The sequence below is a fragment of the Salmo trutta genome, chromosome 34 (assembly GCF_901001165.1).
Source record: "Salmo trutta chromosome 34, fSalTru1.1, whole genome shotgun sequence".
NCBI lineage: Eukaryota > Metazoa > Chordata > Actinopteri > Salmoniformes > Salmonidae > Salmo > Salmo trutta.
In genome coordinates, this window is record NC_042990.1 from 39,397,657 (window position 1) to 39,423,255 (window position 25,599).

General features: G+C 43.4%; 1 protein-coding gene across 1 annotated transcript in view; it reads right to left on the bottom strand.

The window, feature by feature from the left end:
- Nucleotides 1–14,920, bottom strand: part of LOC115174143 (hippocalcin-like protein 1) — a 66,310-nt gene extending 51,390 nt beyond the window's left edge. The window contains exon 1 of the mRNA XM_029732839.1: nt 14,443–14,920. The gene's annotated coding sequence lies outside the window, so the exon portion shown is untranslated. The remainder of the gene's footprint in view (nt 1–14,442) is intronic.
- Nucleotides 14,921–25,599: the final 10,679 nt, after the last annotated feature.

A 25,599-nucleotide genomic window follows, 5' to 3' on the forward strand; every position in this document is an offset into this window, starting at 1 on the left:
CTAGTGAGATATACATGGAGGAGGTTTAATATCCTGACCTAGTGAGATATACATGGAGGAGGTTTAATATCCTGACCTAGTGAGATATACATGGAGGAGGTTTAATATCCTGACCTAGTGAGATATACATGGCGGAGGCTTAATACCCTGACCGAGTGAGATATACATGGAGGAGGTTTAACATCCTGACCTAGTGAGATATACATGGAGGAGGTTTAATATCCTGACCTAGTGAGATATACATGGAGGAGGTTTAATATCCTGACCTAGTGAGATATACATGGAGGAGGTTTAATACCCTGACCTAGTGAGATATACATGGCGGAGGCTCAATCAAGCTAGTCGTCTTGATTACTTTCTTATGTCATTCTCTCTGGCACCAAAAGTTTAAAAAGTGTTGATGGGGACAGAATGTGGTCGGACTATCACATAATTGGCATATACAGTATATTACACTTAAAGAATTTCCACGTTGGCGAGGATATTGAAAATGTAATCAAAGCCTATTGGATGATAACTTGTTTTTAACGAGGACAGAAGTGTTTATAACTGACAGTGTATACAGTACCAGTCAAAAGTTTGGATACACCTACTCATTCAAGGGTTTTTCTTTATTTTTTTTACTATTCTCTACATTGTAGAATAATAGTGAAGACATTAAAACTATGAAATAATACACATGGAATCATGTAGTAACCAAAAAAGTTTTAAACAAATCAAAATATATTTTAGATTTTAGATTCTTCAAAGTAGCCACCCTTTGCCTTGATGACAGCTTTGCAAACTCTTGGCATTCTCTCAACCAGCTTCATGAGGAATGCTTTTCCAACAGTCTTGAAGGAGTTCCCACACACTGTATGCTGAGCACTTGTTGACTGCTTTTCCTTCACTCTGTGGTCCAACTCATCCCAAACCATCTCAATTGGGTTGAGGTCAGGTGATTGTGGAGGCCAGGTCATCTGATGCAGCACTCCATCACTCTCCTTCTTGGTCAAATAGCCCTTACACAGCCTGGAGGTGTGTTTTGGGTTATTGTCCTGTTGAAAAACAAATGATAGTCCCACTAAGCGCAAACCAGATGGGACGGCGTATCGTATATTGTTGAAGTCTCCACTATTATTCTACAATGTATAAAATATCAAAAATAAAGAAAAACCCTTGAATGAGTAGGTGTGTCCAAAAAAAGTATATGGGGGATTGGATATGATGAAGACAATAACATTGATGGAAGCTACAATCTATCTGCAATATTAAAGCTGCACTAACCCCTAAAACAACCACACATGCACATACACACACACACACCCCCCCCACACACACACACACACACACACACACCACACCACCACCAACTTTCATCAGAAAGGCCCACTCAGCGAGAATTTCCCCTTCACCAGATATCATGTGGCTCTGTGTGTGTTTGTCACTGAGAGGGCTGAGCTGAGAGAGAGGCACTAGCTAGCTGGGAGTCCTTTCCCACAACACACTCTCCCTCACTCTTTCTCTCTCTCTCTCTCTCTCTCCCTCACTCTTTCTCTCTCTCTCTCACTCTCTCTCTCTCTCTCCCTCACTCTTTCTCTCTCTCTCTCTCTCTCTCTCTCTCTCTCTCCCTCACTCTTTCTCTCTCTCTCTCACTCTCTCTCTCTCTCTCACTCTCTCTCTCTCTCTCTCTCCCTCACTCTGTCTCTCTCTCCCTCACTCTCTCTCTCTCTCTCTCTCCCTCACTATTTCTCGCTTTCTCACTCTCTCTCCCTATCCCTCACACTCTCTTTCTCTCTGAATTCAATTCAAGGGGCTTTAATGGCAAAGCAAGTGAAGTAGATAATAAACTAAAGTGAAATAAACAATAACAGAATAGTATTTCAAGCCAGAATTGGTTGCTTTCACCTGTCACCTGTGTTTTCATATCATTTCAGACAGAAGAGCGGAAAAAGGGGATTGAGATGTACGTTTCCAAGGAGAAAAGGACAGAGAGAGAGAAAGAGAGATAGATGGATAGTGTGGTCTGTGTGTGTGGGGGTGTGTGTGTGTTGCGTGGTGTGTGTGTGTGTGTCTGTGTGTTGCGTGGTGTGTGTGTGTTGCGTGGTGTGTATGTGTGTTGGGTGGTGTGAGTGTGTATGTGTGTGCGTGGTGTGTGTGTTGCGTGGTGTGTGGTGTGTGTGTGTGTGTGGTGTGTGTTTGACATTGCAGGGGCGAGTAACAATGCCTTAACCTGAGTAGAGTGGGTGTACACCTACAGTATAGTGAACTAGTTTCTCTCTCTCTTTCTCTCTATTTCTCTCCATTTCTCTCTCCTACTCTCACTTTCCCATTCTCTCCACCTTGCAGACATAGTCACCTTCTTCTCCTCTCTTCCTTATTTTCATTGTTCTTATTTCTCTCAGATTCTTTGTATGGTCAGAGCCCCCTGCTATTCCAATCTGAATCTGTTACCTCTCTCTGTTACCTCTACCTCTCTACCTCTCTCTGTTACCTCTACCTCTCTACCTCTCTCTGTTACCTCTCTCTGTTACCTCTACCTCTCTACCTCTCTCTGTTACCTCTCTCTGTTACCTCTACCTCTCTACCTCTCTCTGTTACCTCTCTCTGTTACCTCTACCTCTCTCTCTCTACCCTTCTCTCTCTACCTCTCTCTGTTACCTCTACCTGTCTCTCTCTACCTGTCTCTCTCTACATCTCTCTCTACCGCTCTCTCTACCTGTCTCTCTCTACCTCTACCTCTCTCTCTTTGCCTCTCTCTCTCTGTCTCTCTCTCTACCTCTCTCTCTGCCTCTCTCTCTCTGTCTCTCTGTCTCTCTACCTCTCTCTCTGCCTCTCTCTCTCTCTGTCTCTCTCTCTCTGCCTCTCTCTCTCTGTCTCTCTACCTCTCTCTCTCTGCCTCTCTCTGTCTTTCTCTCTGTCTCTCTATACCTCTCTCTCTCTGTCTGTCTCTCTCTTCTCTCTACTGCGGTGTACTCTCTCTTCTTCTCTCTATTGTGTGTATGTTATGTGTGTGTATAGTGTGTATGTTATGTGTGTGTATAGTGCGTATGTTATGTGTGTGTATAGTGTGTATGTTATGTGTGTGTATAGTGTGTATGTTATGTGTGTGTATAGTGCGTATGTTATGTGTGTGTATAGTGTGTATGTTATGTGTGTGTATAGTGTGTATGTTATGTGTGTGTATAGTGTGTATGTTATGTGTGTGTATAGTGTGTATGTTATGTGTGTTTGTATGCATGTGTTTGTACCTGTATCTGTTTTTTTTTTAAATATGATTTTACTTCTTGGATCAGTTACCTGATGTGTAATAGAGTTCCATGTAGTCATGGTTCTATATAGTACTGTGTGCCTCCCATAGTCTGTTCTAGACTTGGGGATTGTGAAGCGATCTCTGATGGCAAGTCTTGTGGGGTATGCATGGGTGTCTGAGCTGTGTGCTAGTCGTTTAACACTATAACTGCCAACAGGCCAACAGCCACTGATGTTTGATTTTTAAATACAAATAAATCCGCCCCCACTAAAAAGCCTTATGTCATGTTCCTCCTCTGACTTTTACTAAATGTTGGTATTTTACACATATTTGTCCTCATTTTGAAATGACAAACAGAGAAGTATCTGTACTTGTTCTGTTTTTTTTTTTACACTTCCCCAACTTAACCTGCCAAGATAATGTTCTGTAGGATGTTGGTACCCAGCCAGGCTCCAAGACGACATCCTGTAGGACGTTGGTACCCAGCCAGGCTCCAAGACAATGTGCTGTAGGATGTTGGTACCCAGCCAGGCTCCAAGATAATGTTCTGTAGGACATTGGTACCCAGCCAGGCTCCAAGATAATGTTCTGTAGGACATTGGTACCCAGCCAGGCTCCAAGATAATGTTCTGTAGGACGTTGGTACCCAGCCAGGCTCCAAGATAATGTTCTGTAGGACATTGGTACCCAGCCAGGCTCCAAGACAATGTGATGTAGAACATTGGTACCCAGCCAGGCTCCAAGATAATGTTCTGTAGAACGTTGGTACCCAGCCAGGCTCCAAGACAATGTGCTGTAGGACGTTGGTACCCAGCCAGGCTCCAAGACAATGTGCTGTAGGATGTTGGTACCCAGACAGGCTCCAAGACAATGTTCTGTAGGATGTTGGTACCCAGCCAGGCTCCAAGACAATGTGCTGTAGAACGTTGGTACCCAGCCAGGCTCCAAGACAATGTGCTGTAGGACGTTGGTACCCAGCCAGGCTCCAAGACAATGTGCTGTAGGACGTTGGTACCCAGCCAGGCTCCAAGACAATGTGCTGTAGGATGTTGGTACCCAGACAGGCTCCAAGACAATGTGCTGTAGGATGTTGGTACCCAGCCAGGCTCCAAGACAATGTGCTGTAGAACGTTGGTACCCAGCCAGGCTCCAAGATAATGTTCTGTAGGACGTTGGTACCCAGCCAGGCTCCAAGATAATGTTCTGTAGGACGTTGGTACCCAGCCAGGCTCCAAGATAATGTTCTGTAGGACGTTGGTACCCAGCCAGGCTCCAAGATAATGTTCTGTAGGACATTGGTACCCAGCCAGGCTCCAAGATAATGTTCTGTAGGACGTTGGTACCCAGCCAGGCTCCAAGATAATGTTCTGTAGGACGTTGGTACCCAGCCAGGCTCCAAGACAATGTGCTGTAGGACGTTGGTACCCAGCCAGGCTCCAAGACAATGTGCTGTAGGATGTTGGTACCCAGCCAGGCTCCAAGACAATGTGCTGTAGAACGTTGGTACCCAGCCAGGCTCCAAGATAATGTTCTGTAGGACGTTGGTACCCAGCCAGGCTCCAAGATAATGTTCTGTAGGACGTTGGTACCCAGCCAGGCTCCAAGATAATGTTCTGTAGGACATTGGTACCCAGCCAGGCTCCAAGACAATGTGCTGTAGAACATTGTTACCCAGCCAGGCTCCAAGATAATGTTCTGTAGAACGTTGGTACCCAGCCAGGCTCCAAGACAATGTGCTGTAGGACGTTGGTACCCAGCCAGGCTCCAAGACAATGTGCTGTAGGATGTTGGTACCCAGACAGGCTCCAAGACAATGTTCTGTAGGATGTTGGTACCCAGCCAGGCTCCAAGACAATGTGCTGTAGAACGTTGGTACCCAGCCAGGCTCCAAGACAATGTGCTGTAGGACGTTGGTACCCAGCCAGGCTCCAAGACAATGTGCTGTAGGACGTTGGTACCCAGCCAGGCTCCAAGACAATGTGCTGTAGGATGTTGGTACCCAGCCAGGCTCCAAGACAATGTGCTGTAGGATGTTGGTACCCAGCCAGGCTCTAAGACAATGTGCTGTAGGACGTTGGTACCCAGCCAGGCTCTAAGACAATGTGCTGTAGGACGTTGGTACCCAGCCAGGCTCCAAGACAATGTGCTGTAGGACGTTGGTACCCAGCCAGGCTCCAAGACAATGTGCTGTAGGACGTTGGTACCCAGCCAGGCTCCAAGACAATGTGCTGTAGGACGTTGGTACCCAGCCAGGCTCTAAGACAATGTGCTGTAGGATGTTGGTACCCAGACAGGCTCCAAGACAATGTGCTGTAGGATGTTGGTACCCAGCCAGGCTCCAAGACAATGTGCTGTAGAACGTTGGTACCCAGCCAGGCTCCAAGATAATGTTCTGTAGGACGTTGGTACCCAGCCAGGCTCCAAGATAATGTTCTGTAGGACGTTGGTACCCAGCCAGGCTCCAAGATAATGTTCTGTAGGACGTTGGTACCCAGCCAGGCTCCAAGATAATGTTCTGTAGGACATTGGTACCCAGCCAGGCTCCAAGATAATGTTCTGTAGGACGTTGGTACCCAGCCAGGCTCCAAGATAATGTTCTGTAGGACGTTGGTACCCAGCCAGGCTCCAAGACAATGTGCTGTAGGACGTTGGTACCCAGCCAGGCTCCACGACAATGTGCTGTAGGATGTTGGTACCCAGCCAGGCTCCAAGACAATGTGCTGTAGGATGTTGGTACCCAGCCAGGCTCCAAGACAATGTGCTGTAGGACGTTGGTACCCAGCCAGGCTCCAAGACAATGTGCTGTAGGACGTTGGTACCCAGCCAGGCTCCAAGACAATGTTCTGTAGGACGTTGGTACCCAGCCAGGCTCCAAGACAATGTGCTGTAGAACGTTGGTACCCAGCCAGGCTCCAAGATAATGTTCTGTAGGACATTGGTACCCAGCCAGGCTCCAAGACAATGTGCTGTAGAACATTGGTACCCAGCCAGGCTCCAAGATAATGTTCTGTAGGACGTTGGTACCCAGCCAGGCTCCAAGACAATGTGCTGTAGAACGTTGGTACCCAGCCAGGCTACAAGATAATGTTCTGTAGGACGTTGGTACCCAGCCAGGCTCCAAGACAATGTGCTGTAGGACGTTGGTACCCAGCCAGGCTCCAAGACAATGTGCTGTAGGACGTTGGTACCCAGCCAGGCTCCAAGACAATGTGGACGTTGATACCCAGCCAGGCTCCAATACAATGTGCTGTAGGACGTTGGTAGCCAGCCAGGCGCTAATGCGTCTCTCTCTCCTCACTGAATGAATGACAAATGGAAGAATGGGCAATAATTGTGCACCTTACTTCACAATTGAATTTAAATGAGGCCTAACTGAATGATAAGGAGGGTGAAGAGGTTGATTTAATTTAGAAAGACAATAGTGTAATGATGAGTTTGTGTTATGCCTATTTATCAGTGTTGGCGCTCATGTTAATCATTTGACAGCGTGCCTTGAGGGTTGATACCATTCTCTTTGACGTTTAACTTTGTAAAAATAAGATGTTATTAAAGGACTTTTTTTTTACCCTAACTCTATTACTAATCAAATGTATTGTAAGGGAAACGAAAACATCTATGTGTTGCAGTAGGCCTTCAGAATAATGGCAAATATATACTGGACTCTAACTTGATGAGGGGGAAACAAACGATGTCAGTCAGTCTGCACAGCCGGCCCATTGAAACTACAGTCGTGGCCAAAAGTTTTGAGAATGACACAAATATTAATTTTCACAAAGTCTGCTGCCTCAGTTTGTATGATGTTCATTTGCATATACTCCAGAATGTTATGAAGAGTGATCAGATGAATTGCATTTAATTGCAAAGTCGCTCTTTGCCATGGAAATGAACTGAATCCCAAAAACAACATTTCCACTGCATTTCAGCCCTGCCACAAAAGGACCAGCTGACATCATGTCAGTGATTCTCTCGTTAACACAGGTGTGAGTGTTGACGAGGACAAGGCTGGAGATCACTCTGTCATGCTGATTGAGTTCAAATAACAGACTGGAAGCTTCAAAAGGAGGAGAGGTGCTTCCTCTGTCAACCATGGTTACCTGCAAGGAAACACGTGCCGTCATCATTGCTTTGCACAAAAAGGGCTTCACAGGCAAGGATATTGCTGCCAGTAAGATTGCACCTAAATCAAACATTTATCGGATCATCAAGAACTTCAAGGAGAGTGGTTCAATTGATGTGAAGAAGGCATCAGGGCGCCAAAAAAGTCCAGCAAGGTCCAGGACCGTCTCCTAAAGTTGATTCAGCTGCGGGATCGGGGCACCACCAGTACAGAGCTTGCTCAGGAATGGCAGCAGGCAGGTGTGAGTGCATCTGCACGCACAGTGAGGCGAAGACTTTTGGAGGATGGCCTGGTGTCAAGGAGGGCAGCAAAGAAGCCACTTCTCTCCAGGAAAAACATCAGGGACAGACTGATATTCTGCAAAAGGTACAGGGATTGGACTGCTGAGGACTGGGGTAAAGTCATTTTCTCTGATGAATCCCCTTTCCGATTGTTTGGGGCATCCGGAAAAAAGCTTGTCCGGAGAAGACAAGGTGTTCGCTACTATCAGTCCTGTGTCATGCCAACAGTAAAGCATCCTGAGACCATTCATGTGTGGGGTTGCTTCTCAGCCAAGGGAGTGGGCTCACTCACAATTTTGCCTAAGAACACAGCCATGAATAAAGAATGGTACCAACACATCCTCCGAGAGCAGCCTCTCCCAACCATCCAGGAACAGCTCGGTGACGAACAATGCCTTTTCCAGCATGATGGAGCACCTTGCCATAAGGCAAAAGTGATAACTAAGTGGCTTGGGGAACAAAACATCGATATTTTGGGTCCATGGCCAGGAAACTCCCCAGTCCTTAATCCCATTGAGAACTTGTGGTCAATCCTCAAGAGGTGGGTGGACAAAAAAAAACATAAATTCTGACAAACTCCAAGCATTGATTATGTAAGAATGGGCTGCCATCAGTCAGGATGTGGCCCAGAAGTTAATTGACAGCATGCCAGGGCGGATTGCAGAGGTCTTGAAAAAGAAGGGTCAACACTGAAAATTTTGACTCTTTGCATCAACTTCATGTAATTGTCAATAAAAGCCTTTGACACTTATGAAATGCTTAGAATTATACTTCAATATTCCATAGTAACATCTGACAAAAATATCTAAAGACACTGAAGCAGCAAACTTTGTGAAAATTAATATTTGTGTCATTCACTATACACCTAAACTATACTGAAACTAATTTCACACATGATAAGAGTTAGCCTATAGATAAGATTACATTGACAATAATCTATTGAGGGACAATATTAGACCTGTCAGTTGTCAAATTGTACATGAAGAGATGGGTGCAAATTTACAGATGCCGGGAAAGGAGCATCACTTTATCAAATCCTCCTTCAGAGTCACATGCAGGTAAAACATTTTTGATTTAAATATAGTATCAGAAAGAGCATATTCTGCCATTTCTATAACACTTACCTTTGTCAAATATATATTTGTATTTTATTTCTCAAGAATATCTATACTGTCCATGCATTCAGCACCACTTGTACGGCAGTATTGTTCTGACTACTAAGCAAAAAAACTAGTAACATAATAAAATGTCAATTTTAAATATGCTATTTCTTTATGCAATTCATCCTTCACAATTGTTCATACACTGGTGTCTTTGTTTAGGAATACAGCAAATCATTTGACCCGTGACTTGGCTATTTATATTATTATAATCTCTTTTGTTTCTACTTTGTCAAAAGAAGCTGTAACTAGACTTTATTCATTACTATAATTACTATAACTAATATTACTAATCGAATCTACAAAAAAAAGTTGTAATATTTTTATTGTAATGGAAATGAAAATGGCAAAATTTATTTTCTAGGACTTTGAAGAATTATAAAAACATATCCATGACTCTATCGAAACAAATAACGTATTTTTATTGATATACAGTAGAAGTCAAAAGTTTGGATACACCTACTCATTCAAGGATTTTTCTTTATTTTTACTACTTTCTACATTGTAGAATAATAGCGAAGACAACAAAACTATGAAATAACACATATGGAATCGTGTAGTAAGCAATAAAAGTCCTAACCAAATTAAAATATATTTTAGATTTTAGATTCTTCAAAGTAGCCACCCTTTGCCTTGATGACAGCTTGGCAAACTCTTGGCATTCTCTCAACCAGCTTCACGAGGTAGTCACCTGGAATGCTTTTCCAACAGTCTTGAAGAAGTTCCTACATATGCTGAGCACTTGTTAACTGCTTTTCCTTTACTCTGCGGTCCAACTCATTCCAAACCATCTCTATTGGGTCGAGTTTAGATGATTGTGGAGGCCAAGTCATCTAATGCAAGACTCCATCACTCTCCTTCTTGGTCAAATAGCCATTACACAGCCTGTAGGTGTGTTTTGGGTCATTGTCCTTTTGAAAAACAAATTATAGTCCCACTAAGTGCAAACCAGATGGGACGGCGTATCGCTGCAGAATGCTGTGGTAGCCATGCTGGTTAAGTGTGCCTTGAATTCTAAACCAACCACAGTGTCTTCTGATCCCTCCTGTCTCAGCCTCCAGTATTTATGCTGCAGTAGTTTATGTAGCAGCTCACAGATCTCTGCACCTGTACATAGCCCATCTTTAATTTAGCCCAAACTACTACCTCTTCCCCTACTGTATTTATTTATTTTATTTATTTTGCTCCTTTGCACCATATTATTTATATTTTAACTTTTAACTTTCTTCAAACTACAAATCTACCATTCCAGTGTTTTTCTTGCCATACTTTATTTACTTTGCCACCATGGCATTTTTTTGCCTTTACCTCCCTTATCTCACATCATTTGCTCACATTGTATATAGTCTTATTTTTTCTACTGCATCATTGATTGTATGTTGTTTTACTCCATGTGTAACTCTGTGTTTTTGTATGTTGTCGAACTGCTTTGCTTTATCTTGGCCAGGTCGCAATTGTAAATGAGAACTTGTTCTCAACTTGCCTACCTGGTTAAATAAAGGTGAAAAAAAAAAAAAATGTGCCGGGGGGCTAGGGTCAGTCTGTTTCATCTGGAGTATTCTCTTGTCTTATCCGGTGTCCTGTGTGAATTTAAATATGCTCTCTCTAATTCTCTCTTTCTCTCTTTCTCTCTTTCTTTCTTTCTCTCGGAGGACCTGAGCCCTAGGACCATGCCTCGGGACTACCTGGCATGATGACTTCTTGCTGTCCCCAGTCCACCTGGCCATGCTGCTGCTCCAGTTTCAACTGTTCTGCCTGCGGCTACGGAACCCTGACCTGTTCACCGGACGTGCTTGTTGCACCCTCGACAACTACAATGATTATTATTATTTGACCATGCTGGTCATTTATGAACATTTTAACATCTTGACCATGTTCTGTTATAATATCCACCCGGCACAGCCAGAAGAGGACTGGCCACCCCTCATAGCCTGGTTCCTCTCTAGGTTTCTTCCTAGATTTTTGGCCTTTCTAGGGAGTTTTTCCTAGGGAGTTTTTCCTAGCCACCGTGCCTCTTTCACATGCATTGCTTGCTGTTTGGGGTTTTAGGCTGGGTTTCTGTACAGCACTTTGAGATTTCAGCTGATATACGAAGGGCTATATGAATAAATTTGATTTGATTTTGATTTGAGTGTCACCAGCAAAGTACCCCCACACCCTCACACCTCCTCCTCCATGCTTCACAGTGGGAACCACACATGTAGGGATCAAACAACAGATCCTAAAAACAGAACAGGTCAAAGTAAAATGAACAATATGGAATAGACAATCACAACTGTTGTCCATCAATTTTTGACAATCTGATCATAGCGGCAGAACGGCAAGGACCTGCTCCCAACCAATGACAGGAGCAGTAGGAGTTCCCACACCTCGCTTGCTTGCAAAAAGTGTCTTGTTAAAGTGAAAATCGAATATTTTATTCTAATTGAAACATCGGCTGGTAGACTGAAATATTTGCTTTTCAATTTAAAAACGGGGACTTTAAGCAAGCAACGTAGTGAGAACTTCTCTTTTATGGCATTTTAACTCAAATGTACCTGCTAGTGACTCCAACTGTGTTTACCCTTTCAAGTTCAAAGCACCCAACAAGACACCCCACTACCAAACTCATCCATCATGTCAGCCATAGATCCACAAGCTGAATGCTGTACCAGAGGGATGGCTGGCTTAAGCTGTATCTCTAGCCAAGCCAAGGTCTTCTGTCATGGGGCTTACACGAAGAGAGAGAGAGAGCCCTGGTAGAGTGGGAGATGTGGAGGGGCTGCTTGGCAAGAGTGAGTGATTGTGTGTGTGTGTGTGTGTGTGTGTTTGTGTGTGTGTGTGTGTGTGTGTGTGTGTGTGTGTGTGTGTGTGTGTGTGTGTGTGTGTGTGTGTGTGTGTGTGTGTGTGTGTGTGTGTGCTTGCGTGTGTGCGCTCTTGTGTGTGCAGTCATATGTGTGTGTGTGTGTGTGTGTGTGCACGTGTAGGGCGGCAGGTAGACTAGTGGTTAGACCCTTGGACCAGTAACTGAAAGCTTGCTGGTTCGAATACCTGAGCTGAGAAGGTGAAAAATCTTTTGATGTGCCCTTAAGCAAGGCTCTTACCCCTAATTTGCACACATAGGAGATAAGTTGTTGAAGTACATCAGGTCACATAGGAGATAAGATAGTAGTCTGTTGAAGTACATCAGGCCACATAGGAGATAAGTCGTTGAAGTACATCAGGCCACATAGGAGATAAGACAGTACTCTGTTGAAGTACATCAGGCCACATAGGAGATAAGTTGTTGAAGTACATCAGGCCACATAGGAGATAAGACAGTAGTCTGTTGAAGTACATCAGGCCACATAGGAGATAAGATTGTAGTCTGTTGAAGTACATCAGGCCACATAGGAGATAAGACAGTACTCTGTTGAAGTACATCAGGCCACATAGGAGATAAGTTGTTGAAGTACATCAGGCCACATAGGAGATAAGACAGTAGTCTGTTGAAGTACATCAGGCCACATAGGAGATAAGACAGTAGTCTGTTGAAGTACATCAGGCCACATAGGAGATAAGTTGTTGAAGTACATCAGGCCACATAGGAGATAAGACAGTAGTCTGTTGAAGTACATCAGGCCATTGTTAGGGTTGAACTGGTTATTTGTATGCATAACCTTTATAATATACTGGGGAAGCTACGCTAAGTACATAAACTACGAGTAAATCAACTGAAGACAAGAAGAACTACAACCGGCAACAGGAAGTGCGTCACGACGCTGGGATCAGCCTACACGCCGACGACAGGAGGAGCAAGTATAAACCACGCTCCTCCTCCCTCGGACAGGCCAGCATTGAGCGGGAAATATCTCTCAGTATAAAAGAGAGAACAATAGGATGTGTCGCCCTCTTCTTCTGTTTCGCCCTGCGAGGTGTCAAAGAGAGACCGTATAAGAACGACACATTTACCATACACGTGTTTGCATTAATTAAAGTACAGCTAAATCAGAAGTTACTATGTGCTGACTATTTTGTTCTGTTACCAGGAACGAACTGTCGCAACATTAACACCACATAGGAGATAAGACAGTACTCTGTTGAAGTACATCAGGCCACATAGGAGATGAGTTGTTGAAGTACATCAGGCCACATAGGAGATAAGTTGTTGAAGTACATCAGGCCACATAGGAGATGACTGTGCTATGTGGTTGTCCCACCTACCTGTCTTAATAACCATTTCATGGCTTAAACCTCTGACCTTAGATCTGTCTAAGGGCAGCTTCATCCACCACCTTTCCTATAGGCTACAGATGGCACTCCTTGCAGCTCATACAGTCACATTTATCACATGCAATTCAGTCATGCTACCAGACCCCCGCATGCGTCTGGAACGGCCGCCACAACGAGCGCATGGAGTGAAATAGGCCGCCATAACGAGCGCATGGAGTGAAATAGGCCGCCATAACGAGCGCATGGAGTGAAATAGGCCGCCATCTATCGGTAGGTACAGCTCCATCAATTCTCTCTCCCTCACCGTGCCACTCAACTACCGGTAAGCACTACCAGCAGCTTTCTTAAGTGTCGATGAAATGATACAAACCGGGATTTTACGTGACTCGTAAATCATTACTGACAAGGCTTTATTAACAGGCAGAGAGGAAGTAAACTGAGACAAGACGACCCGAGAGCACATTTATGGGATAAAATAGCCTTTTCTGCTGTTTTATATCGACTTTTGCCAGAAGAGGCTATGATATGAGGCTTATATCATATAACATCTACATATTATATGCCGAAGCATATATTTAATATGTTTTTTTCTTCTTCCCATCTTTAGATTGAGTAGGCTACAACAGTATAGACCCAGGCCCATATCACTGTCAACAAATACATAACAAATACATGTTCCGCTATGGGGAAAATCATGAAGTTAGCATAAACCTCTGAGCCACATGTATAATTATTAAAAGCATCATTCTGAACGTCACTGCGTTCACACACAGTGATATGACCTACTGTAGACTACTGTACAGCGCGTCATATATCACATTCCATTGCCTATACAATGAAACAATCATTACAATTCCCAAACAACAGCGTGACATCGTCTGAAAAGGGGTCAGAAGAAGAGAAAGAGAAAGACTTGACATGATAGTCGGACGAGAAGAGGAGAGAGGAAGAGAGAGAGAGATTCCGAGGAGTACACCAAGCGCGTCGCATCGTGGCTGTTACTGTCACATCCCCCATTCTGTTATCACACCCGAGAGTACATTTCAATAGACGCTCGTCATTCATAAAAATGCTAATCATATTTATGATCTGGTTGTTGTTTTGCAATCATGAAATTAATCCGCTTTATGCAGAATATTGAAGCTAGGCCATATGGAAAACGCTACCATCCAAGCATTGCACAGTCTATAATAATTTCCCGAGAAAGAAAAAAAAAACTACAAATTATCATTCGGCCTGTATAATGAAAACAATGGTTTTCCAATACAAAAAAATAATATTTTATTTGGCCACATTATTCCTTTTAGCACATCTCAGAGAAGACACGCTGTATTCGATATCGGGAACTCAAGTTCAGAAAGAGCCCCTGCAACGATGTCAAACCATTAACTATTAAACACCGATATAAATATTTCAGGCAAATGCGAACAAGCATCATTCATTCATTCGGTTAATTCTTACCTTTTATCAAACAGAGAGCTCCGCAGAGCTGATGATCACCGAGCGTAGCGATGAGGGACGACAGAGCACTAGAGAGAGACGGGACTAGATGAGTGGATGCTCGGCTTGTTCTGGCTGCGTCCTCCGGTCGATAGGATGGGAGATGGAAGAGAATCCGGACTGGCTGCTTGGTACACACAGCTACTGTCCTGCTCCTTCCTCTTCTTATGCTGCTACTGTGACCGAGCCCTGTAAACCATGATACCGTCACAACGTCACACTCAAGCCCCGTGAGACAACAACAAGCAGACCGGAGCGAGGCAGCTAACGGCTGGGAGGGCGCGGGCTTCCACTGGGATAAGAGAGGGAGAGAGAGAGAGTTGGTTTTAGCTAGTTGTGCGGAGTAGAGGGGATTTAAGGAGGGGGAGGGGGGTTCGAGGGATTACGTGGTACCAGTTTAATTAGATAGTCATACGTCTATTGGCACAGCGGTTTGTGTGTCAGGGCGCGCAGTCAGCTCTCTCTCTCTCTCGTCACTCTCTCTCTCTCCATCTCTCTCTCCATCTCTCTCTCTCTCCACCTCTCTCTCTCTCCCTCTCCCTCTCTCTCGCTCTCTCTCTCTCCATCTCTCTCTCTCTCTCTCTCTCTGTCTCTCTCTCCATCTCTCTCTCTCTCTGTCTCTCTCTCTCTCCCTCTCTCTCTTTCTCCATCCCTCTCTCTCCCTCCCTCTCTCTCCCTCCCTCTTTCTCTCTGTCTATCTCTCTCCCTCTCCCTCTCTCTTTCTCCCTCTCTCTCTCTCCCTGTCACTCGCTCTCTCTCCCTCTCTCTCTCTCCCTGTCACTCGCTCTCTCTCTCTCTCTCTCTCTCTCTCTTTCTCCCTCTCTCTCTCTCTCTCTCCCTGTCACTCGCTTTCTCTCTCTCTCTCTTTCTCCCTCTCTCTCTCTCTCTCTCCCTGTCACTCGCTCTCTCTCTCCCCCCCTCTCTCTCTCTGTCTCTCTCTCGGTAGATTTGAGAGGATGCACTTCACTTCACTTGATGGACAAAAGTTAGAGCGCCACTATTTCCTCCTAGAATATTATTGGCTATTTACAAATAGTATGACCTCATTTCCATCATTCCTTCATGAATAGTCTGTTGGCATGAGGCCACCTAGGGTTAAAATGAAAATAATAATAAATGTCCACAAACTGTGTGTTTGTTTAACATGTTGGGATATTTTTGTGTCGATAAAATTAATTATGCGAGAAATGGCTGTGGAAACACTTAAAGGGCAATGTATTGATTTAACTACCATCATACCCACATTAACTTGGTGTCATGGGATGGGATGGTGTCATTTCCAGGAAATATCGAGGGTCTTATTCTGGTGACATGATGATCGATGCTTGACTGCCGTTATAATAAAACATGTCTCGCTCTTATCCACAATAATCTCATCATGTGAACTAGTTTACGTTTACCGGTGCCTACCCGCACTGTCGAGAGAGCTGTTCACGTGCCAAGAACAGAGTAAGCTCATTTGCTATTTAACGCAACAGTTTTTTTTGTGACAAAGCTATGATAGAGTTGGAAATGCTATGGAAACAAATAGCACTTTTCATTTGTATTCGGTAAATATAAACTTTAGCGAAAAAGTACGTTGTGTCTGCATCACGTCATCACTCAATTATTTTGTATTTATCGCGGGTGTCCTGGCTTGGAAACAGCACTGATGGGGAAAATGCTCATATTCTAGAATATCCAGATGAAAATCTGTCTCCAATTGGATGGAAACCTTGCTACTGACCAGGTGTCAGTTTGGATGAATGTGTGTTCATCCATTCTTTTTAAAATGCTATTTCAGGCTACTAAAATATCATATCATAAACACAGCTGTTCAAACAATAAATCCAGGAGAAGACCACACACACAGTCCACAGGATGTTGGTGGCACCTTGACTGGAGAGGAATGGGCTCCTTGTAATGACTGGAGAGGAATGGGTGGAATGGGCTCCTTGTAATGACTGGAGAGGAATGGGTGGAATGGGCTCCTTGTAATGACTGGAGAGGAATGGGTGGAATGGGCTCCTTGTAATGACTGGAGAGGAATGGGCTCCTTGTAATGACTGGAGAGGAATGGGTGGAATGGGCTCCTTGTAATAACTGGAGAGGAATGGGCTCCTTGTAATGACTGGAGAGGAATGGGCTCCTTGTAATGACTGGAGAGGAATGGGCTCCTTGTAATGACTGGAGAGGAATGGGTGGAATGGGCTCCTTGTAATAACTGGAGAGGAATGGGCTCCTTGTAATAACTGGAGAGGAATGGGCTCCTTGTAATGACTGGAGAGGAATGGGTGGAATGGGCTCCTTGTAATAACTGGAGAGGAATGGGCTCCTTGTAATAACTGGAGAGGAATGGGCTCCTTGTAATAACTGGAGAGGAATGGGCTCCTTGTAATAACTGGAGAGGAATGGGCTCCTTGTAATGACTGGAGAGGAATGGGCTCCTTGTAATAACTGGAGAGGAATGGGCTCCTTGTAATAACTGGAGAGGAATGGGCTCCTTGTAATAACTGGAGAGGAATGGGCTCCTTGTAATAACTGGAGAGGAATGGGCTCCTTGTAATGACTGGAGAGGAATGGGCTCCTTGTAATGACTGGAGAGGAATGGGCTCCTTGTAATGACTGGAGAGGAATGGGTGGAATGGGCTCCTTGTAATAACTGGAGAGGAATGGGCTCCTTGTAATAACTGGAGAGGAATGGGCTCCTTGTAATGACTGGAGAGGAATGGGCTCCTTGTAATAACTGGAGAGGAATGGGCTCCTTGTAATAACTGGAGAGGAATGGGCTCCTTGTAATGACTGGAGAGGAATGGGTGGAATGGGCTCCTTGTAATAACTGGAGAGGAATGGGCTCCTTGTAATGACTGGAGAGGAATGGGCTCCTTGTAATAACTGGAGAGGAATGGGCTCCTTGTAATAACTGGAGAGGAATGGGCTCCTTGTAATAACTGGAGAGGAATGGGCTCCTTGTAATAACTGGAGAGGAATGGGCTCCTTGTAATGACTGGAGAGGAATGGGCTCCTTGTAATGACTGGAGAGGAATGGGCTCCTTGTAATGACTGGAGAGGAATGGGCTCCTTGTAATGACTGGAGAGGAATGGGCTCCTTGTAATAACTGGAGAGGAATGGGTGGAATGGGTGGAATGGGTGGAATGGGTGGAATTGTAAAGATATGTATCGAACACGTGGTTTCCAGGTGTTGGATGCTACTCCATTCTGGACCTTATTATGAGCCGTCCTCCCCTCTGTCTCTCTCTCTCTCACACACACACACACACACACACACACACACACACACACACACACACACACACACACACACACAGACACACACACACACAGACACAAAGACACACACACACACACACACACAGACACACACACAGACACACACACACACACACACACACACACACACACACACACACACACACACACCTGTAGAACAAGCCTGTATTAACTCTAGCCGTCTAGAGTGAGTAGAATGGAGAGCAATACCCGTGACTTCATTAAAATAATATTTCACATGACGCATTCTCAATTTGACAAAAAACGGCGACAGCAATGGAAAGCACCTACGAAATCGTGACCATCATATTCGAACCCTCATTTATAAAAATAAAACGAAACATTATTTAACCTTTATTTAACCAGGAAGGGCTCATTGAGATTTACAATCTCTTTTTCAAGAGGCTCCTGGCCAAGATTGGCAGCACCAAGTCATTACAAAAATGACAGACAAACAACATGAACAAGTAATCTAGTAAAAACCATAGAATTCACAAGAGTATAACAAAATCATAAAACAGCAAATTAAAAACATTGACAGGTCAGGGAATCAGTCTGAAGATCATTCATCAGTGATTTAAAAACACCAATCGGGAGAAGTTCTTCCTCATCAGGCCTGCCATGAAGCTCTATTTCCTCTGTGGGCTCAGTATTTTGCAAGGTAATCAAAAAGTCATGCTACTAATCAATCCTTCAGTCAGTCAAAGTGAGGTGAAGGTATAGAGGCAGTCAATAATATAACCCCAGACACTCTACAGTGTCCTATAGCCTGCACCTATAGAATCCTACAGGGACCAAGTCAAAGAGAGAAAGTGGTGAAGTCGTGACCATCCCACTTGTAAACATCCGCTGCCAAAATCTCTATTCGCAGTGAGGGGCTTCAGTAGACGTTGTTATGTGAGACAGACAGGGATATTAACATGCGCACGATGTACCTACAGCCCTCAGGGACCAAAGCAAATGGAGAAAAAGGTGAATTGATTTTATTCGCTGGTTTATAGAACCGACCACTGACCAACAGCTAACAAAGTTCATTCGGGAGTGTTTCAATTCATGCTTCTTTCTGCTGTAGGTCTTCCTGTATTTCAGGGATTTTATTCTTCTTGTGGGGAGTGGACGCATCTACTGAACGTAATCATCGCTGTCCCCCATCATGTGTTGATGAACTGGTGTGCTGCATTTAAGATTCCACTATTGCCACTGTCCATGGTGCTGAATTTCAAAATAACAATTTGTTCTTAATTGACTTGCCTAATTAAATAAAGGCACAAAAAAAAAAATGTATTGTTGCTATTTGCGTCTAACGCTTGAAACACACCGACAGTTTTGTTGCATTTTGGTTACTCCAGATTTACTTTAATTTCCAATGAAAATGTGGGTTTGTCCTTGCAGCATTTGCGTTGCAGAGGCAGTTTCAGTGCGTTCTGTGTTGTGTTTTATCGAACGACTGCGTCAAACTGTTTGCTGTAGACGGCTTGACAGAAATGGTAGCAGAAGGTGAACGTTGAACTTTTGTTGCGTACATATACTCTTTTGCGCAATGATGCTGTCGGTGTGTTCAAAGCGTTAGTTTACATTAGTTTCGGGTCGGACCTTACTTTACATAATATTAGGCCATAATAGTCTATAAATGCATGGTAATTAACAACAAAAACGAACTACGTTATATCACAATGACAAGACCATTGATTGAATATTACACACATAAAATGAACACCAAATGGCAAGTATTATATTAGCCATGTAGAAACATATGAACATTTCCAGTATATTCCACCATAATTACTATGCGTGAGGGAGTGAAGTCCTTCAGACCAATGGGAACGGCAGGAGTGACAACACTGTTTCCGGTGAACTCAGGACGCTAACAGCAAGGTGTTCAATGTTCAGAAGATTACTTTACTTTAATAACACACAAATGAATCAAGGAAAATAAGAAAATATTATAAAATGTCCAACAAGAAACTCGTGACAAGTGAACGACCAATTACAATTGAGTTACATGTAAGAAAGACTCACAATAAGCATTACATATTGAAAAAACGGTAGACAGTCAGCAGTCTACCCTCTTCCTCCCAGAAGCCTGCAACAGACTAGCATAAATAACAGTTGGCAACCCTCCGTCCCACCTGGATTGGGTCATACTAACTCACTGAAACAGATAGGTGATATTATCTCCCAATCAGTGAGAGAAGATTTAAAATAGACAAGACGGCAGCATACACAATTGTTGGATTAATTAATGGAGCAAAAACATTTATTTATTTTAATAAGAACAGAACATTTTCTAAATTCAAAAAGCATCACCTGCAACAGGACATGGACATGACAGAAGATACGTTTGGCAGAATATGTGTCACGTGTGCTTCCTCTCCGGCCTCTAGGTCACCAGGCTGCTCGTTACGGAGCACACCTGTCACCATCGTTACGCACACCTGCGCATCATCAGACTCACCTGGACTCCATCACTTCCCTAATTACCTTCCCTATATATGTCCCTCCCTTTGGTTCCTTCTCTATATATGTCCCTCCCTTTAGTTCCTGCCCTGTATATGTCCCTCCCTTTGGTTCCTTCTCTATATATGTCCCTCCCTTTGGTTCCTTCCCTATATATGTCCCTCCCTTTGGTTCCCTCCCTATATATGTCCCTCCCTTTGGTTCCTTCCCCAGGTGTTATTGTTTCTGTTTCAGTTTCATGTCTGTGTGCTGTTCATGTTTCTTGTTTTGTATTATGTTCCGTCTATTTTACTAAAACACTCACTCCCTGAACTTGCTTCCCGACTCTCAGCAGATATCGTTACAATATACAATAATACTGTAGATCCCTTATAGAGGGTAAGTGATTATAGAAGAGAAGTTTACTGTAGATTCATTATAGAGGGTAAGTGATTGTAGAAGAGACGTAAGTGATAGTGACCATATCGGAAACACCTATCCTAATCGGTTCCATTCAGATCCATTCAAATCTACAGTAAGAACCTACAAGGTAGAGACATCTCCTTACCTTATCTCTACCATCTCTCTCCCTTCTTTTCTTCCATTCTCACATCTCTCTGTCTCTCTCTCTTTCTCTCCACCTCTCTCTGTCTCTCTCTCTTTCTCTCCACCTCTCTTTCTCTCTTTCTCTCCACCTCTCTCTCTCTCTTTCTCTTTCTCTCCACCTCTTCCTCTTTCTCTCTCTCCCTTTCTCTCTCGCTTTCTCTCTCTCTTGCTTTCTCTCTCTCTCTTTTTCCCCCATCTCTCTTGCTCTCTCTTTCTCTCCACCTCTCAACTCTCTTTCTCTCCACCTCTCTCTCCTTCTCTCCACCTCTCTCTATCTCTCTCTTTCTCTTTCTCTCCACCTCTCTCTCTCTTGTGCGAGTGAGACTGGGACTTTTCTTTGACTCAGCTATTGCTGATTTCATTAGCTGTCCAGTTTATCTATTCGTCTCCTTCTCCATCTCCATCTCCGTCTCTTTCTCTTTCTCTCTCAATTCAAGGGGCTTTATTGTCATGGGAAACATATGTAAACATTACCAAAGCAAGTGAAATAGATAATATACAGCAGTGAAATATACAATAAAATGAACAGTAAACATTACACTCACAGAAGTTCCAAAAGAATAAAGACAAAATGTCATATTATGTCTATATACAGTGTTGTAACGATGTGCAAATGGTTAAAGTACAAAAGGGAAAATAAATAAACATAAATATGGGTTGTATTTACAATGGTGTTTGTTCTTTTTGTTCTTCACTGGTTGCCCTTTTCTTGTTGGGTTTGTTTTCTAATTCTTTGTGGATCTGTGTAATCTGAGGGAAATATGTGTCTCTAATATGGTCATACATTTGGCAGGAGGTTAGGAAGTGCAGATCAGTTAACACCTCATATTGTGGGAAGTGTGCACATAGTCTGTCTACTCTTGAGAGCCAGGTTTGCCTTCGGCAGCTATTCTCAATAGCAAGACTTTGCTCACTGAGTCTGTACATAGTCAAAGATTTCCTTAAGTTTGGGTAAGTCACAGTGGTCAGGTATTCTGACACTGTGTACTCTCTGTTTAGGGCCAAATAGCATTCTAGTTTGCTCTTTTTTTTGGTTAATTCTTTCCAATGTGTCAATGTGTCAAGTAATTATCTTTTTGTTTTCTCATGATTTGGTTGGGTCTGATTGTGTTGCTGTCCTGGGGCTCTGTGGGGTTTGTGTTTGTGAACAGAGCCCCAGGACCAGCTTGCTTAGGGGACTCTTCTCCAGGTTAATCTCTCTGTAGGTGATGGCTTTGTTATGGAAGGTTTGGGAATCACTTCCTTTTAGGTGGTTGTAGAATTTAACGCCTCTTTTCTGGATTTTGATAATTAGCAGTTACCGGCCTAATTCTGTTCTGCATGCGTTATTTGCTTTTTTACGTTGTTCCCAGGGGATATTTTTGCAGAATTCTGTATACAGAGTCTCAATATGTTGTTTGTCCCATTTTGTGAATTCTTGGTTGGTGAGTGGACCTCAGACCTCACAACCATAAAGGGCAATGGGTTCTATAACTGATTCAAGTATTTTTAGCCAGATCTTAATTGGTATGTTGAATTTTATGTTCCTTTCGATGGCATAGAATGCCCTTCTTGCCTTGTCTCTCAGATCGTTCACAGCTTTGTGGAAGTTACCTGTGGCACTGATGTTTAGGCCAAGGTATGTATAGTTTTATGTGTGCTCGAGGGCAACGGTGTCTAGATGGAATTTGTATTTGTGGTCCTGGCGACTGAACCTTTTTTGGAACACCATTATTTTTGTCTTTCTGAGTTTTACTCTCAGGGCCCAGGTCTGGCAGAATCTGGGCAGAAGATCTAGGTGCTGCTGTAGGCCCTCTTTGGTTGATGACAGAAGCACCAGATCATCAGCAAACAGTAGACATTTGACTTCAGATTCTAGTAGGGTGAGGCCATGTGCTGCAGACTGTTCTAGTGCCCTCGCCAATTCGTTAATATATATGTTGATGAGGGTGGGGCTTAAACTGCATCCCTGTCTCACCCCACGGCCCAATGGGAAGAAATGTGTGTGTTTTTTGCCTATTTTAACTGCACACTTGTTGTTTGTGTACATGGATATTATAATGTTGTATGTTTTTCCCCCAACACCACTTTCCATCAATTTTTATAGTAGACGCTTATGCCAAATTGAGTTGAAGGCTTTTTTGAAATCAACAAAGCATGAGAAGACTTTGCCTTTGTTTTGTTTTTTTGTTTGTCAATTAGGGTGTGCTGTCACAACTTCCGCCGAAGTCGGTCCCTCTTGTTCGGGCGGCAATCGGCGGTCGACGTCACCGGCTTTCTAGCCATCGCCGATCCATTTTTCATTTTCCATTTGTTTTGTCTTTGTTTTCAACACACACGGTTTCTATTCCCCAATTACGTGTTCATTATTTAACCCTCTGTTTCCCCCATGTTTGTGTGCGTGTTTGTATATAATGTTCAGGTCGTTACTTGTTGGCTGGTATTGTTTGCCGGGTTTGTTATTACGCCCGTTATTTACGACTGGTTATTTCACGCACCTTTAGTATTTGTTTTATACTGGTGCTGTTCGTGGAATAAATTACCTTGTACACTCATCTCTGCCTGATTCCATGCACCAGTTACCCACAGCCTGACATGTGCAGGGTGAATATGTGGTCTGTTGTATGATAATTTGGTAAAAAGCCAATTTGACATTTGCTCAGTACATTGATTTCATTGAGGAAATGTACAAGTCTGCTGTTAATGATAATGCAGAGGATTTTCCCAAGGTTGCTGTTGACGCATATCCCAAAGCAGTTATTGCGGTCAAATTTGTCTCCACTTTTGTAGATTAGGGTGATCAGTCCTTGGTTCCAAATATTGGGGAAGATGCCAGAGCTAAGGATGATGTTAGAGAGTTTAAGTATAGCCAATCGGAATTTGTTGTGTGTATATTTGATCATTTCATTGAGGATACCATCAACACCACAGGCCTTTTTGGGTTGGAGGGTTTTTGTTTTGTCCTGTAGTTCATTTAAGTTAATGGGAGAATCCAGTGGGTTCTGGTAGTCTTTAATAGTTGATTCTAAGATTTGTATTTGGTCATGTACATGTTTTTGCTCTTTGTTTTTTTGTTAAAGAGCCAAAAAGATTGGAGAAGTGGTTTATCCATACATCTCCATTTTGGATAGATAATTCTTCGTGTTGTTTGTTTAGTGTTTCCAAATTTTCCCAGAAGTGGTTAGTCTATGGATTCTTCAATTACATTGAGCTGATTTCTGACGTGCTATTCTTTATTTTTCCGTAGTGTATTTCTGTATTGTTTTAGTGATTCACCATAGTGAAGGCGTAGACTCAGGTTTTCTGGGTCTCTATGTTTTTGGTTGGACAGGTTTCTCAATTTCTTTCTTAGGTTTTTACATTCTTCATCAAATCATTTGCTGTTGTTGTTCATTTTCTTCAGTTTTCTGTTTGATATTTTTTGATTTGATAGGGAAGCTGAGAGGTTGAATATACTGTTATGATTTTCTGCTGCCAAGTTTACACCCACCCTTTTACAGTGGAACGTTTAGTCCAGGAAGTTGTCTAAAAGGGATTGAATTTGTTGTTGCCTAATTGTTTTTTGGTAGGTTTCCACACTACATTCCTTCCATCTATAGCATTTTTTTTATATTACTCAGTTCCTTTGGCTTTGATGCCTCATGATTGAGTATTGCTTTGTTCAGGTACTGTGATTTTGCTGTGATCTGATAGGGGTGTCAGTGGGCTGACTGTAAACGCTCTGAGAGACTCTGGGTTGAGGTCAGTGATAAAGTAGTCTACAGTACTACTGCCAAGAGATGAGCTATAGGTGTACCTACCATAGGAGTCCCCTCGAAGCCTACCATTGACTATGTACATACCCAGCGTGGGACAGAGCTGCAAGAGTTGGTTATTTTGTCATAGTTGTGTCTAGGGGGGCATATGGGGGAGGGAATGCTGTCACCTCCAGGCAGGTGTTTGTCCCCCTGTGTGCTGAGGGTGCCAGGTTCTTGTCCAAATCTGGCATTTAGGTCGCCACGGACTAGTACATGTCCCTGGGCCTGGAAATGATTGATTTCCCCCTCCAGGATGGAGAAGCTGTCTTCATTAAAGTATGGGGAATCTAGTGGGGGGATATAGGTAGGATGGAGAAGCTGTCTTCATTAAAGTATGGGGATTCTAGTGGGGGGATATAGGTAGCACACAGGAGGAGAGTTTTCTCCATGATTAATTTAATGGAGTGAGTTAGGTCTGCTCTATACCAAATTAGCACACCCCCTGAATCCCTTCGCTGTTTCACACCTGGTAGTTTGGTGGATGGGACTACCAGCTCTCTTTAACCTAGAGGGAAACCTCTATACCATGTTTCTTGTAGGATGACAATGTCTGTATTTCCGATTTCTTTGATGATGTCCAGGTTCCTGCTCTTTAGGCCAAAGGCAGATGACCTCAAATCAAATCAAATGTATTTATATAGCCCTTCTTACATCAGCTGATATCTCAAAGTGCTGTACAGAAACCCAGCCTAAAACCCCAAACAGCAAGCAATGCAGGTGTAGAAGCACGGTGGCTAGGAAAAACTCCCTAGAAAGGCCAAAACCTAGGAAGAAACCTAGAGAGGAACCAGGCTATGAGGGGTGGCCAGTCCTCTTCTGGCTGTGCCAGGTAGAGATTATAACAGAAAATGGCCAAGATGTTCAAATGTTCATAAATGACCAGCATTGTCAAATAATAATAATCACAGTAGTTGTCAATGGTGCAACAAGTCAGCACCTCAAGAGTAAATATCAGTTGGCTTTTCATAGCCGATCATTGAGAGTATCTCTACTGCTCCTGCTGTCTCTAGAGAGTTGAAAACAGCAGGT